We start from the raw sequence: 14,031 nt of genomic DNA, 5'->3' as shown, positions 1-14,031 counted from the left end.
CAATAGAATGAAATCTTATAGGACGTCGGGCAGAGCAAATTATTTTAGTTTTCGAAATGTTACCATAAATAACTAGTCATGCTTCCGACAATCACGAGAAAATCATTTTGAAAAGGTTTAGAGAGTATTTTAGCAACTGTTTAGATATAAATGTTGTGACGATTCTAGCAACCTAGCAGAAACGATTCGTAGACTTCTCTATGATTTTGGTAAACGAATGAAATAGTTATGATTTTCGGAAATAGTTCTGATAGAGTGTAAAACATAAAAACGCATTTTCCGAAGAGCAAGCCTAAAATTTGTTCTTACAGTTATAGGGATCTGTTTGGTAATATGGATCTAAAGACACGTCTCGAATTTTGTTTTATAGTATTAGATTTTGCCAAATCAAATGTTTATTTCAATCATCATTTTCTTTATAAAGTTACAATGAATGAACAAGCATTTGCAATCTCTCGCGAATGTTCGCATTGTACGAAAAATTCACGAACGAAAAAATTTCGCTGCAAGCATCGTCGATTCATTCTTTCGCGAGCATTTATTGCTGAAGAACATACTTTTGAAAAACACAAAAAACAAATGTTCGCGAGCACTGTTAAAAACAACCACAAACAAAAATATCATAAAAAAGTAAACACACACACCCAACAATGAATGTGTGAGTAGCAGAAAGTGTGTGGAATAACAAAACACATGTCCAACAACTATTGAGTTCACGAACGTTTGTTGTTATTGTTGTTGCTGTTTTGAGAATTCGCGAGAATTCGGGAGTGTTTGTTTTCAATCGTGGGAGAATGTCAGAAAGAATTTCAACCTCCAAACGAAACGAACGAACGTTGTTGTTTGCTCTCACTCGTTTGTTATGTGTGTGCGAACATTCTTTGAGTCATTCGCGAGCGAATTTTTGCGCACCCTGGTTTTTGTAGAAGTTTTTTGAGAATGTCTGTTAGCATACCTTCCGTTGGACAATATTCACACAGAACTTTTCCAGATTGGCATAAGACTCAAACAAAATAATACTTCACATCAATGAGTTTCTTCTTCTTCCTTATTTGCAAATTCGATTTCCGAATATAAGCGGCCAATACAATTTGACCCAGTGAGCGGAGCAGTATAGTCGTGCGGTGCCGATCATATGATACCCTACACAACTTCCACGAAAGTCTAACTCTGTGTGGTTTTATATTCTGAGCTTGGACAATATTTTGCGATATTTGCACCGTCTTGACCGACTAGAGGCTAACAAATATTACTAATATTCAGTGCAGCCCTTCTAATTCCTTCACCGTGGGTTGTATTGTGATTGTGGTCTATAGATTGAGTTGAAAAAAAAAACACACACACACAAATGTAAGTGTTCGATCCACTTCATCCCAATATTATCATCAAAATTATAGGCGTTGTCCTTGACCTTACCTGGATCCTCATGGAAAATTTCAAAGCGATCAGCGCTAAATCCTACATGTAAAGTTTCGTGAAAATTGGTCCATAACTGTGGCCTGTATCGTTTCTCCAAATGGATATTGAATAATAATGGGGAAAGTATACATCCTTGTCTGACCCAATATTATCTGTCAGTTCTCCGTTTACCTCGATTTGAGCAGTCTGGTGCCAGAGTTATACTCTTAATACACTGTATTTCCTTCTGATCTATATTTATTTCTATCAATTTATCATGAAATATCATTAGGCGTCTCTACATTTTTTGTATTAACGTCTGTCTTCCTCGTCCGACAAGGGCGAGTCATCCCAGAGCTCCATAGAAAGCGATGCAAGTGAGGGATTGAGGTCGACCATGGCAAAGACTTAACATTTAAGCCTGAATAAGCTTGTTGTGACGGCCAGGTATCAACAAGGCTCCGTCCTAATACAGTCGGGACCCTGACTGCAAACCGAAGAACGCTGATAGGCACGAGGTCGCATGACACCCCAGCGTTAGGGGGTCGCTTTAAAAATGTAGTGACCCAGATCTTTTGAGATGGTTATATAGAATCGTCACTCTCGTCTCGTCGGCCCAGGGATCATAGGCACTCGGTCATTTCCGCCGAGACTCCCCCTGAGCCCGCTGGTTGTCCGCGACTGTTTATTTGTTATTCACAGCTACCCAATGAATATTATTGGGCTTCCCACTATCCGCAACCTGTGGACGCGTCCGTTAGTATTCACCTCTGCTCCCCGTAGGCGGAATGCCCCAGAGAGCATTCTTCTCTTCAATATCGAATACAAAATCATTGTTTCCATTAAATTTCATTTTTGGTGGTGATCTTCTGAATGCGCCAGCATCTTCTTTCAACTTTCTATGGCTTTGTAATCTTTCAATCTCCAGACATTCTTTAAAAAGTCATACATCATCAGGAGATTGTGGTCTGACGGAACATCAGCACCTGGGTATGTTGAAGCTTTTGTAACGGATGATCTATATCTCGAATTAAGAAGTATGAAGTCTATTAGATTCTGTATAATATTTCCTTTTCTGTCTTGGGGAGATTTCCTCGTATATAGTCTTCTTTGGGGGGAAAGGCAAAACGTGGTATGTGGTATGTGTTCTTGGCAGAACTGCATTAATCCATCTCCTCTTCCGTTTCTTTTCCCGCGTCAATATATACTGCTATTCCTGGAACTTTTTTGCTTCCAATTTTAGCATTAAAATCGCCCTGAACGATTGTTATGTTGTGATTTTTATGATATCTTTAATTTCATCATAGAAAGCTTCAATTTCGCTGTTGCTTTTATCGGCAGTGGGTGCATATATTTGAATAATGTTTACATCAATTGGTTGGCATTTAATTTTAATAAGCAAATATCTATCAGATTTTGGAATTGATGGGGCATCCTCATCCATTCTCAGAACATGACCTAGCCACCGAAGTCACTGCAGCTGCAGATTGTTCGACCCATCATGTTGATGTCATTGGCGTAGGCGAGAAATATGTGCTCTTTGGTGTACAGAGTGCCATTTCTATTCACCTTTGCATCTCGTATGATCCTTTAAAGCAGGATATTAAAAAAAAGTTCACACGACAAACTGTCACCATGTCTGAATCCTCATTCGGTATTTATGGGTTCCGAAAGGTTCTTTTCCTACACTTAATGCTGGTTTATAGTCTCTAGCCTAATTGTACTATCAGCTTGTAAATGCTCCTGATCAGAGCATCTGATCACCGGTCTTGAATAGTTCGGCTGATAACCTATCGACACTTGCTGCTTATTATTCTTCAGCCTATTAATTGATATTTTGACCTCATCTTGGCTTGGAACCAATAAGAGATGACGGTATGGATTGTATACCATAATATATACTGACATTTCTTATTGGTTCTGAGGTTCTGGTCAGTTACTATTTGATACCAGAAGCTTTGCAAAATGCTCCTTCCAGATCCTCGACACGCTATCTGTATATCTCACCAGGTCTCCTTCATCATCTCTACAGGAGGATGTGCCTGCACTAAAGCCTTTGGTTTATGTTTTACTCTTTGGTGAAATTTCCGGACGTCATCCAGATTCCTGTACACCAGGGATGGAAAATGAAAAATATGAAAAGGTACAAAAAGAGTACTTTTTTTTAATAAAAGAGTACTTTTTTTAAGAAAATACAAAAAAAAAAACATTTTATTCAGTTTAAGATCGATTTTCAAGATATCACATAGTCTATCTTTCTGATGGTAATAATATGAGAATTCTTGCTTCTTTCGATTGCATTTGAATATGTATTTGAATATGTATGTATTTGAATAGGTATTCTATTGACTAACTTTAATTTCACTATCTCGTTCTCAAAAGCCTATATACCATAAACTAAAATGAATTTCAGTTCGAAAGTGCTGTTGAAATTATTTGCCTACCGCGAGAGAGAACCCATTAACTTAATTTAATGTTTGTAATTTTAATCATAACTGATCAGTTATCAGTCGTAAACCTGTTTAATTTTCAAGAGAAATATTCCAATCACATCAATATCTTTATCTGCATATCCATAATAATTCTAATCCAAATATATATATATATATATATATATATTGGTCTAATGAAGGATTGTAATGGTACTGAAATTGTCACGGGGGTACTACGGTACTTTTTTGTGTAAAAAGGTACTGAAAAAAGTGCCATCCCTGCTGTACACCTCGATTTGTTTATGCTATGTACCTGCAAACTTAGGGAGGATTTAAATTTTAAAATTGTATATTTAAATTTTTGAATCCCGTTTTTGATTCTAGAGAGATATCCAGGCGAGTTAATGTCAGCTGACATATGTGGTTCATTCCAAATGTTTTTCAGTAAAAATAAGTTGTTAGTCACATTTAAAGATGTATACAGTAAATATTGTAATGGATACGTCTTGAAGACAAAATCCGAAGTTGAAACAGAATTGAAGGAAGTTCTTGCTCTATCAAGAAATCAAGGAAATCCGTTAATAGAGCTGAATTCGATATGTTTGAAATAAGACACATACTCAAGGAGCATGGAATTACAGAGACACTAACTGCTACCTACATTCCGCAATAGAATGGAGTAAGCTGAGATGAAAAAATATGGATTCAATGGCAATCAATGGATATGATGCTGAAGAACGTTATAGAATTTATATCAAAGAAATTCACGGCGTAATTTTATTTAGAGATGTTAAATTTTGTGAAGAACTTACAAAATGCGAGATTATATTTAAGATATTAATGTAGAGTCTTCAAATTATAGAAGGAAAAAAAAATAAAATTTACATTTAAAACCTATGATCCAAGTATATCAAGAATTGTTCAAGATATTCGTTATGAGTCAGATTGGGATGAAGTTGAGATATTAGTTGCGGTTGGGGTTGTATCATGGGAAAATTAGAGACAAGCTGTGGTAGGAACATCTATAACAGAAGGAGAAATCGTTGCGGCTTTTGAAGCAACTAAAGAAGTAATTTGACTAAACCGTTTATATTCTGTATTGGCATTTACAGTGTTATATATTAACCATTTTGCTGCGCATTTTCCCTATTCAGTTATTTTCTCATTTCGATATGATTTGATTCCAAAATTGTCCGTTACGAGTCCAGTTACATGTTGCGTATGTTATAGAGAGGGTTATTAAAATACGTACGAAATACAAATATACAGAATAATTTTGGACCAAATATTTTATGAATAGTTCAGAAGTTTCTATTGCGGAAATTCATGATAAAAGAGTGTTTTTGAAAAATCATCCCATGAAGTTCCAATTTCAACGTTATGGTAAATGTAGATGTTCTGGAACAGAGCATCTGTAAAATTTAAATTTTACAAAAATGTAAATCTATTTGAAAAACGATGATAATGAATTATTCGAATAATCTCCTATAAGGATTTGCAGAGAGGCTAACAAATATCAGTTTTATATTATTTATTATAAAACACAAAAAAAAAACATACAATATAAATAATATGAAAAACTCTAACTTACTGTTGTACAATTATGTTCGAGCTTAAAGAAACAAATAACTAGTTGGCCTGCTATTTATAAATATTAATTTGAATATATTGTTATTTTTAATAAATTAAGTTAAATATTTAACTATATTCTGTACTATAGTTTAACAAACAGCCGATTGCAATATTTTAGATTAAGCACTATTAATTTGTACCTTTCGACATTTCGAACAAAATTTAAAAAACAAAAATAATTAAACCTGCCTTTAAGTAAAAAATCTTGCTTGCAAAAATCTACATTTAGTTGAACATACATATATATTTGCTAATAATTATTGTTTTATATATACTTACACATATTATTTAGTGATTCTTATAAGTAATTCTTCGTAACAAAAGTTACAAGAAAAAAAACAGAGAAACGATAATATAATTACATATTTATCTAAAGAAAAATGAGTGATTGGAAAGAATCGAATTAAATCGAATATTAATTAAAAATTATTATCTATTATTTTATTATTTAATATTTTTTCATTATATTGTCATTCCTTGTGTTTACTTTCCATACTTACTTGGAGAAACATAAATGTAAACATTACTTCTTTCGATATTATTGGAAATCTTCAAAACGGAAAACAAATTTAATATACAATAAATATATTGGCGTTATCGATATAAAAAATAAATTATTTATTACCCAAAAAATATTTTTACTTATTTTTTTTTATTCAAAAGCAGTGTTTACATTTGGAGCTCATCAACAATGACACTGAAGACTCCATAAATTTCAAATACTCTTGATTCGATTGATATAGGCTGTCTGATGAAATATACAGAGTTCGCAATATTTCGAACTTAGCCTTGCATATACATTTCTGCTACCGTTTGGTATTAAGAATTGTTTTGGTATAGCCCAGATATTTGTGTATTATGAAGGTTTCAAACCTATTTCGAATCGAAGAAAAATTAATTTGTCACTCCTGGTCTATGGAGGCTAAAATTTCATAAAAAAATTGTTAATGCAGAACCTTCTTTTAACATAACATCCATTATCCGTCACAGTTTCCCATGCATTTCAGTTTTTCACAGTATAAAATACCACCTGATATAAACAAAGCGATCGTATACTACAATAGGATGCGCAGCAGAAACTCGTCCATGGGACTTGGCCCTGATGGAATCTGTTGAAACATCTGGATGAACCAAGAGTAGAGTTCCTGACCAAAGTCCTAAATTTGCCATTAGCCACTATAATAGTTCCCGATGTCTTGAAAATGGGCAGGATGGCTGTACTGTTTATTAAACTATAAGTAAATGTATTCTTAGGAGTCAGAAAATTGGGGTCGTACCATGTACCAATAACTCGAAATTGTTCGAGGACTTCGAAGGAACTACCATCCACGCATGTTAGAAATGTTCGATCGTGATCGTTTTACGTAGAATTCAGAGATAGGAACTTAAATGTCTGTATATTGAAGCGGGGAGGTCACTAAGAGGGGTGATATCACCGAAACTTTAATATCTGCCTTTGTATAGCGTGGGCATATCACACTGTTTATAACATGGACAGCGGGGATAGCGGTAACTTTGAGTGTGCAGGTTCTAAGGGTCATATTCGATAACTTATAGCCTATTGAAGTGGAGAGTTCTACAAGAGGGGGTGACATCTCCGGAACTGTTTAATATCTGCCTTTCCATATCGTGGACATATTACACTGCTTATAACATGGACAGCGAGGATTACATTCTATAGCCTATATAGATCGTCTGCGCATGCCACACAAGGTTTAATAGTCACGTAAAGGACACTTTACGTTCTGTGATATATACTTTTTAGATTCAGTGTGGTCTGCTAATGTCCTACCAGAACGTTGCCCTTAGTACTGCAACGGGGTGCCTCCTCATGTCCCCAATGGACCACTAACATGAGGAGACCAGACCCTTCCAATGCTTCAACACAACAAGATGTTGTAGGTGCTATATCCGTTTGGGTGTTATATGGACTGAAGGATCTTCATGATCTAGAGATGTCAGAGGTCAGATGTAACAAAACAGAGTTCATAGAGTCCAACAGGCCAAGCAAACTGAATTTAATTGTATTTAAACAGATGCAGTTGCGAAAGCAATATAAGGATACAGGGTAACTAAAATCCTCGGAGAACACCAGCAGCTACCGAGACAAACAAGATTGATTTAGGCAAAACGGAGATCAGGGTGGTTTAGCCGCCTCAATTCGTATTAGTCCCGATATTTTGGCAAGATGCATAACATCAGTCCGGCATTTAGTAATGGTCTACATGGTATACACCTTTTCAATTGTCCAAGCAAACCAGTGTGGTCCGCTAATCAGTCAATCTTGCCAAAGGACAAGATGACCCTAATAGACTATTTCTGTGGGTCAACAGAACAAGATGTTGTCGATGCAAAAACTTCGGGTGTTGCAGAAGCTGAAATCGGAATTACCAACCAATGAAAAGACAATCTGGAGGAAGAGCTGTAGAATAGAGAGCCTCTAGGTCAACAGACCTAGTAAACAGAATTGAATTGTATTCCCACTGAAGCAGTTGAAAAAACAATTTTTGAATACAAGGGGGAATAATATTCTCGGAGAACACCCGCCATGGATAACAGAAACTACCGTGACAAGCCATAGTGATGTGGATGGTATACCTGTTTGGTATTGGGCACGGATTGATGGCATTGTCAGTAATATCTGTTCGGCCCAGCAAACCTACTTACGTAACCCCAATTTCACCATAGGCACAACTTGTACTGGTCGCTGCCTTTTGAAACTGAATTTAGAAGCAGAACCAGATTGAGCAGAGCAAAGACTTTCTAGCAGCATAGAGTGATGGGGTGGCGATGTACCATAACCAATGGAGACTGATAGAGGGAGAAGAAAATTTCGAGGAGAAACAAACGTGGCTTGCCGTGGGACATTTGTATGCATTCAAAAAGATTAACTATCATTTTCTTCGTCAGGAATCTCGAATGCTAGATTGCAATCACTTTGGTAGGAATATACAGAACATTGAGCGGGACTTTCTGGTGGATGTAGGTCCGCCACCAAAATTCCGATGTGCTAAATTATAGCTCTATATGTTGGAAAATGCGCAAAAACCATCCTCTTTATATGAGGTCTATGTAAAAAACTGGACTGGATTGATAACTTACTGCATAGATGTAGGCCAGCCTCCCAAATGTCGGTAAGTCAAATATAAGCCCCTTCGCTTTAAAAAAAAGACTAAAATTTAAAAAATCCGGAAAATTGGAGGGAACCTTCATATGCGACCGATGTCAAAACATAGACCTGTATTGAAAATTTTCAGCATTGCCTCCAAAAACTCAGAATGCCAAATAACAGCTACTTTGGTTGGAAATTGCATTGCTAATTTCTGCGTTGAAATAGATCAGTCTTTAAACCCCTGTGTGCCAAATTACAGCTACTTCGGTGAGAAATGGGACAAAAACTTTAAAAACACTGAAAATGGGTCGGGACCTTTATATCGGGGATATTTTAAATTATCGACATATATTGATAATTGTCTGCATAGGTGTAGGACAGCCTCCAAAAACTCAGTATGCCAAATTTTGTTGGAAAATGCGTCTAAATTCTTTAAAATATTGAAATTTGAGTGTTATATCTAAACGTGGGCCGATGTATCCCCTCTGTAATACCAAAATTCTAGGAGTAATAGCAAGGCCAATGCATAATTTTAAAGGTGTGTTTTGTTAATATTGCGATGCCTATCGTGATTTCAACAGACTGGCATAGAATATGGGGGTCATATTTTATGTGGATCTCCGGCTAACATTTCGTGGAGTTGCGGGCCGGCTGTAAGGCGTTCACTTTAAATGGATGCAAAATAAGTTGCCCTATAAACCTCATACTTCGATTTAATGTAGGTTGAGCAAATGTGCAATTAATGAATCTAATCGGATACTCCAATCGGTACCGTTGTATGGGGGCTACTCTGAAACTTGTGTCAATATTAATAATTTTGGTGCGGATATGTGTTTTTCAGTGAGAACCCAACATACCAAATTCCAGCCAAGTCGGTTGGTAAACGTGTCCAAAATCCCCAAAATACCAAATATTGGCAGGTACCGCTATCTGGGGGCTACCCTGAAACTTAGGTCAATATTAATAAATTTTGGTAAGTTTGGGGGTACCGTTATATGGAGACAGACGGACAAACATAAATCGACATAGAATTTTATTCTGATTATATATTTTTTGGGGTCCTCCCGTGAATATTTCGAGGTGTTGCAAACAGACTTCACTTTATGGTGGAAGGTATAAAAAGAATTGTTTACACATAACACTTATTTACATTTGATTATTTATTTTTTCTTGTAAAGTAATTTTAATTTTATATGGTTTCCGGTACAGAAGAACTTATGAATTTATAAACAAAAATATACTGGTAAACTATGTTAGACTGATTGTTACTTTATGTAATGTTTTCAATTTTTTGGAATAGTTAATTTAATGAAGAAAATAAAAACAACAACAAAAAGATTTCTGCAAAAATAGAAATCTGGAAAAAATATTATAAAATAAAAAACACTCTCCCAATAATAAAAAAAAACATGATTACAAATACAAACATAAAAACGCAATAGTTTTATAAGAATATTAAAAGATTAACATAAACCACAACAAAAACAACAATTGTTAACAATTTTAGAAATAGAAAAAATAATTAAAAACTTTCTTAATATCAACTGGAAACAAAATAAAAAGAGCCTAAAGGGGGGAACACATACGAGGATTCAGGTCTGTTTAGTTGCCTTTGTATCAAATGTCAATTTTTAAAGGAATATCTGAGTCAAACTTGTGCAAGGACGCCGTTCTCCTTTATTCTTTTAGAACCAAATAAGCCAACTTAACATGTCAAGCCTCTTATGTGTTGCCCCCTAAACAATTACGATTCGACTACAATCTCTCGCCTCGGTATTGCTCAATACAAACTAAAGATCTATCTCGAAATTTTTTCGAAATTTACCTCAATGAAATTTTGAGGAATACGCTTCCGTTTCCGGTTGTTTAAGATTCCAAATGCTACCACAAGTACATATGTATGTCAAAATATTATAAACTAAAAAAACAAACAAAATACAACAACAACAAAATCAATGAAATTTAGGAATTCTATGACAGGAATTAGAAATAACAAACAGCAACTATCTACCTATCTCTATCTAACTAATTTTATCTCTCATCATTGTCTGTCTAAAAAAACAAAGAAAACAACAAAATAAAATCGAAAACAAATTAATTAAAAAAAATAACAAAAATACATGTATGTATGTATGTGTGACGCTACAGGTAATGTATCTGTATGCGTACGTCTCTAGAAACAAATAAATCAAAATATACTTTTAGTCATTGTTAGTAAATTAACGGTCGACAAAATGAAATCGATAAACGTTCTGAAAACAAAAAACAAAACAAACTGAAATAAAATAAAAAATAAATCGAATTGTTCAAAAATAAAATTGAGCCTCTTTTTTATTGAAGGTAAAATGTAAGTAAAACCAGAGGGCGCAGCAGTATAGTCGGACGGGGCTGACCATATGATACCCTACACAACTTCCATGAAAATCCAACTTTCTGTGGTTCCATATTCTGAGCATGGACAATATTTCGCGATATTTGAACTCGCTTTACCGACTAGAGGTCAACAATTATTACTAATATTCAGTGCAGCCATTCTAATATCTTGTCCAGATTCCCTTCACCTTGGGTTGTGTTGTAATGTTCGGCTTATAATTATGGCATATAGATAGAATTGAAAAAATACAAAATATAAAGTTTTCCACTTCATCCAAATATTATTATCTGATCATCACCATCCTCAGGAAAATTTCAAAGCGATCAGCGTTATATTTCCGCCCTCTAGTATGGTAATAGGTTACAAAATAATATATAAACACGTAAGCACTTGTAAATATTTAAGTGTATCTCCCACATCCGAGTGCATACGACAATATTGATATCAATTTAGAGGTCGACCACTCCTCATGGATATACTATCAACTTCTCGGGTCTATATCCTTCAGGGGTAAATATATACGCTATAGAATACAAATTTTGTAATTTTTCACACAAAAGTCAGAGTCCATTTGACCCGCTAAATATTGACTGATCTTCATCAAAACTGGCATGGTTATTCTTTAGCCCGACCCCTTCTCCTTTGGTCATAATTGAGGCCTCTGGAGCGACCAGAAAATCAGACAAAATTTTAGTATTTGGTCCATTTCATCCCTCAAAATGTTAACCACCTTCACCAAAAACAATAGGGGTCTTTATTGGACAGAACCCATCTGGCATGCAAAATTTCGTGAAGATTGGTCCATAACTGTGGCATGTATCGTGTTTACAAATTATAATGGACGGACGGACACACAAGTCTAAATCGATTCAGCTTGTCGAGATATGACGGTGATCGGTATACTTAAAGGTGGGTCTAGGACCAATAAACTTGAATACGTTATGTTTTTGGAATCTATGCTAAATTTCATTTCAACCGTCTCAATTTGATACGATTCGTGTCAACCGGTGCAACATTTACCTGAACTCCAACAACCATACAAATGGGAGCTATATCTAAATTTGAATCGATTTTCACGAAACTTAGCACACGTCATTCTAGACTCAATTTAGTACGCTTTGTCAAATTCGTGCAAATCGAAGGATATATAGAGACTTTGGTGCACCATTTGCATAAAATCGGACGAAAATATATATTGGAGCTATATCTAAATCTGAACCGATTTTCAGGAAACTTAACACTTAATTGAGTACGCGATGCCAAATTTCGCGCAAATCGAAAGATATATAGGGACTTTGGTACACCATTTACCTTAAATCGGACGAAAATATATATGGGGGCTATATCTAAATCTGAATCGATTTTCACGAAACTTAGCGCACAGATATATAGGGACTTTGTTGCACCATTTCTATTAAATCGGAAGAAAATACATAAATTTAATCTGAACCGAACATATGTTTAATCTGAACCGATTTTCACGAAACCAGCACACATCATTCTAGACATAATTGAATACGCGATGCCAAATTTCGTGGAAATCGAATGATATATATGGACTTTGGTACACCACTTACATAAAATCGGACGAAACTATATATGGGAGCTATATCTAAATCTGAACCGATTTTCCCGAAACTCAGCACACATTATTCTAGACTTAATTCAGTACGCTGCGCCAAATTTCGTGCAAATCGAAGAATATATAGTGACTTTGGTGCACCATTTACATAAAATCGGACGAAACTATATATGGTAGCTGTATTTAAATCTGAACCGATTTTCACAAAACTTAGCACACATCATTCTAGACTTAATTGAGTATGCTATACCAAATTTCGTGCAAATCGAAAGATATATAGAGACTTTGGTGCACCATTTGCATAAAATCGGACGAAACTTTATATGGAAGCTATACCTAAATCTGAACCGATTTTCACGAAACTCAGCACTCATTACTGTAGACTTAATTCCGTACGCTGTGCCAAATTTCGTGGAAATCGAATAATATATAGGGACTTTGGTGCCCCATTTACCTTAAATCGGACGAAAATATATACGGGAGCTATACATAAATCTGACCCGATTATCTTGAAACTTGGCACACATCATTCTGGACCTAATTCAGTACTCTATGCCAAATTTCGTGCAAATCGAAAGATATTTAGGAACGTTGGTGCCATATTTACCTTAAATCGGACGAAAAAATATATGGGAGCTATATCTAAACCTTTTTTCTCAATTTCAATAGGTTTCGTCCTTGGGCCAAGCAAATAAGCTGTGCCAAATTTCATTCAAATCAGATTATAAATGCGTAAAGGTGTTTACAATTTAACACCAAGAGACGGACAGACCGACGGAAGGACGGACGGACGGGCGGATAAATCGACTCAGAAAGTGATTCTCCAAAGGAACTATGGGTCTATCTCGTTTCCTTTTGCCTGTTATGCAAACATATGCACAAAGACATAATACCCTGTACCACAGTGTGCTGAAGGGTATAAAAACCAGTGAGCGGAGCAGTATAGTCGGACTTGGCCGACTTGGAGAATGTGTGGTTCAACAAGATGGTGCCAAATGCTACACAACATGAGCGAATATGATTTTATTGTAAGAGATATTTCCTTGCCGTGTATTTTTTTATTCGTGGCGATATCAGGTGGTCACCATGCAATTTGCCCTGTTAGACTTTTTTAGGAAAATACAACAGAGGCCATCAGCATCGCTCATAGCTCAGCCAAGTCAAAATATTTGTCCGATTGAGAAAAAAAAATTGCACAACGTTTTGAATTAAGTACAGATTTACATACGTGTTTAGTGGAAATCTTATTCAGTTTACATGAAATTTTGCACAGGATATTTAATTGAGTCTAGAATTATGTGTGTTAAGTTTCCCATATATATTTTTGTCCGATTGAGTCGAAATTTGGAATTAAAAAAACCGGTAAAAAATTACAACAAATATTCAGAAACGGTATATTGAGGTACAATTTGTTTAACAATTATATCACATACATACACAATACTAATACATTCACAAGTCTATAGACAAAAAATACAATTAAAAATTCGACAACAACAAA

The sequence above is a fragment of the Musca vetustissima genome, unplaced genomic scaffold (genome assembly GCF_032173495.1).
Source record: "Musca vetustissima isolate MV318-11 ecotype Yass unplaced genomic scaffold, APGP_CSIRO_Mvet_v1 utg13543, whole genome shotgun sequence".
Classification (NCBI taxonomy): Eukaryota; Metazoa; Arthropoda; class Insecta; order Diptera; family Muscidae; genus Musca; species Musca vetustissima.
The sequence above is the reverse complement of the archived record's forward strand: the minus strand, read 5'-3'. Positions refer to the sequence as shown.